The sequence below is a fragment of the Chiloscyllium plagiosum genome, unplaced genomic scaffold (genome assembly GCF_037043375.1).
Source record: "Chiloscyllium plagiosum isolate Xiang-an unplaced genomic scaffold, Cpla_swu_hap1 HiC_scaffold_4, whole genome shotgun sequence".
Classification (NCBI taxonomy): Eukaryota; Metazoa; Chordata; class Chondrichthyes; order Orectolobiformes; family Hemiscylliidae; genus Chiloscyllium; species Chiloscyllium plagiosum.
In genome coordinates, this window is record NW_028270142.1 from 55,631,716 (window position 1) to 55,635,471 (window position 3,756).

General features: G+C 43.4%; 1 pseudogene; it reads right to left on the reverse strand.

Moving 5' to 3' along the window:
• Positions 1-820: 820 nt before the first annotated feature.
• LOC122549580 (COP9 signalosome complex subunit 9 pseudogene) lies at positions 821-994 on the reverse strand (annotated as a pseudogene).
• Positions 995-3,756: the final 2,762 nt, after the last annotated feature.

The window sequence follows — 3,756 nt, forward strand, 5'->3', positions numbered from 1 at the left end:
AGCATGGCTTTGTGCATGGGAAATCATGGCTCATTAACTTGATTGAGTTTTTGAAGGTGTAATGAAGAAGATTGATGAAGGCAGAGAGGTGGACATGATCTATGTGACCTTCAGTAAGGCGTTTGACAGGGGTTTTTCATGGAGGCTGAGGGGCTGACCTTGTAGGGGTTTGTAGAATCATGAAAAGCATGGATGTGGTGGATAGACAAAGAATTTTCCCTGGGGTGGGGGAGTCCATGCCTGCATGACTTGGATTTGGGGTGGGAGGGGAGAGTATTGAGGGGGCAGCTTTTTCGCGCAGAGGGTGTTGCTTGTGTGGAGAGGGCTACCAGAGGAAGTGGTGGAGGCTGATGCAATTGCAACTTTTGGGGGGCATCTGGATGGGTATAGGAATGGGAGGGTTTGGAGGGATGTGGGCCAAATGCTGGCAAATGGGACTAGATTAATTTAGGATATCTAGTCGGCATGGATGAGTCAGACTGAAGAGTCTGTTTCTGTGTTGTACAACGCTATGACTATGATGTCATCATCCTGTGAATGAATGATATTCCAATGCATGATCTTCAGATGCTGTGACACTGGCAGAGGTTGTTTATTTTTTGAAGCTAACACGAGATTTTACATTTTCCTTTAATAAAATAAATTCATAATTTTAAAAAGGTAAAATAATTCGCCCAACAAATGTGGATTCGCTCATTCCAGAAAATATCCTGACTTGGGCATTTGTGCATGGAGCATTAGTAACAGCCTTTCCAAGGTGATGACCATTCTCTTCTCCATGTTCAAAAATACACAGTCATTCACTGGTGTGGAGAACTAATCACTGAATATCGCCATCATTACAGAGGTCTTCAAAATCATTAAAGGAATCTGCATGGAATTTTTCTTTATTAGCTGCAAGATCCATCTGAAGTCCTGAATTTCTCCTTGCCTCTTCCGGATCCACATACAGCCCTGTTCCCTCCAGGAGCATCTCGTCACTCACTAGCTTCATTGTGACCAGAATATTTTGTCCCAGACTGTCAGCTGTCTCCAAGCCTTGGATGTCTTGGAGGTGAGGGTAGATGAGGTCCTTGGCAATTTGTGTACTCACTCCAATATCTTGACTTTCCTTCTCCATATTCCCAGTGATGTCTCACAATGTATTTAGTGCCTTCCCAAATGAGCCTTCTCTATTTTGGTTGGTCAGAATGAGTCAGTGTGGGGATGTTTTCTGGGATGCTTTATGGACATCCCTGAAGCTTTTCAGTGAAGGTGACTTTGCAACACTGGGCATGTTGAATTGGGAGAAGGTGTAGCTGTGGGGTCACATTCCTTGGCAGTGAATTAGGGAAATCATGTATAGGCACGGCTGATGGGTGCTTTATGGAGCTTGCCGCTGGTTGTCCCAAGTGCCAGAAACATAGGTAGGAGTGTGAAGATCAGTGCTGCCCACAGAGAAGCATGATCCCTGGGTTGGGTTGCCATGCTGACCCTCACACACCCTAATCCTTGATTGGCTGAAGGCTAAGTGAGGTCATCTGTGATGGCCTTCTTCAAAAGGAGACCTGGTAGGTATGGAGAATGGTCCACATTTTCCATGATCTCACCATTAGCACAAGCGTCTTCTACACAGAGAAGATCAATGATTGACATTGGAGTAATTTTGAACTCAAGATAGCATAGGTTAGACAGTCAGGTCCTGTTGGATTTAATAGGACAAAGGATGAAGATCTTAAATGACCTGGAAAAATTCATTCAATGACTCTTGGATACTTTTCTTCTTCTGCCAGTTGATGCTCTTGCTGTCAGCAACTGCCCAGTTTATTTCAACACTGTGCCCTTAGTTTGAGTCATCCTCGATAAATGCTTCCACTATCTCACTGATGAGTTGGAATGCTCCTGACAGTTGTTTTATGAGACACCTCCAAGGGTGATGCTTCAGTTTAGTTTTCTCCAGCTTGTTGACTCGAAAGGCATACAGTTTTCATTAGACAATTCCTCTCCATGGAAACCAAGCAATGTTAGAACAGCAGCCTCATAGTTGGATCAAAGCCAGTTGTCTTCACCCAGGTGATGATTTCATGTGGAACCTTAGGAACAGGGTTGTGAAATTCTCATGAGTGCCGGATATTTTAAATTGTAGAGATTGGGCTGCCTCTCAAAATGCTTGAAACACCCAATAAGTTGTCCTGGAAATTTCTGACTGCGAACTGTCAGTCTGCTCATTCTGCACATTTCTTTCGGCCTTCTGTTTATTCTTGGATTATCCCAAGAGGTGCCTTCAATTTTGGTCTTCAGTTCAGCCTGTCAGAGTCTTTTCATGTTTTCCATTATTCTGTTTCTAGTTCAACTCGCCCTGTCAATTCTTAAAATGTGATACTCGTTTCGTTTTATCAGCATTACTGTGGATTGGTCTAACTGTTGTTACACATGCTCTGCCAATATCCATTTGAAGTCCCCAACCTGAAAACATTGTAATGCACCCAGTGTAATAGCCAAAGTGATAGTTTTCTTATTTTCTTAGCAGCAACACATTCATTACTTTTACACAGATTTTAAAATTACCATTTTACTTCATCCATTGTGTAGTTCCATACCAGGCACATCTGGAGCTCCAATATTAAAATAGGATTGTAGAGTTAGAGGTTGCACTTTGTACTGCACAATTGTTTTGCATGGGCCAGTGTTACACTACCTTTACTCACCGCATTTGGTGAATGTCAGCATTCAGCCTATTTATATAATCCTCCAACTCAAATGCCAATGCATGCTGTGTACCTGTCCAGCACATTTCTTAAAACCCCAGTTTTAAGTTCATACTTCAAAAAAATACTACTGCCAATTTGTAAAAATTCCTTCATGGAATGTGGGCATCACTGACTGGCCAGTAATCATTCTTCATCCTCTGTTGGCCTTGAGAATGTGCCTTCTTGAACCATTGCAGACTGTGTGCTATAGGTAGATCCACAATTCCACTGGAGTCAGATTCAGGATTTCGATTTAGCGACAAGAAAGAAATGATGATAAATTTCTTGTGGCTTGGAGGCAATCTTGCAGGTTGTGGTGTTCCCATCAGTCTGCATCGCTTGTCCTTTGAAGCTGTCATGGGTTTGGACGGTTCTGTCTAAGGATCTTTGGTGAATTTCTGCAGTGCCTTTTATAGGTAGTGCTTACTACTGCTACTGAGTGTCGCTGGTGGAGGTCTGTATGTTTGTGGATGTGATGCCAATTAAGCAGGCTGCTTTGTTTGGATGGTGTGGAATCTTTTGAGTGTTGAGGCTGCACCCATCCAGGCAAGTGGGGAGTATTCTGTAACGCTCCTGACTTGTGCCTTGTAGATGATGGACAGGCTTTGGGGAGTCAGGAAATTATTCGCTGTTGGATTCCTAGCCTCTGTACAGCTCTTGCAGCCATTGTATGTACACATATGTGTGTGATATATATATATATGGCAAGTCAAGATGAGTTTCTGGTTAAAGGTAACTATTGCTTGCTACTTCTCAATCCAATCTTGTATATTGTCCAGATCTTGTTACAAGCAGAAAGTGAGGACAGCAGATACTGGAGGTCAGAGTCGAGAGTGTGGTGCTGGAAAAACACAGCAGGTCAGGCAGCATCCGAGGAGCAGGAGAATCCATGTTTCGGGCATAAGCCCTGATGAAGGGCTTATGCCCGAAACGTCAATTCTCCTGCTCCTCAGATGCTGCCTGACCTGCTGTGCTTTCTCAGCACCACACTCTCGATTCAGATCTAGTTATAGTTGAACATGCTTCA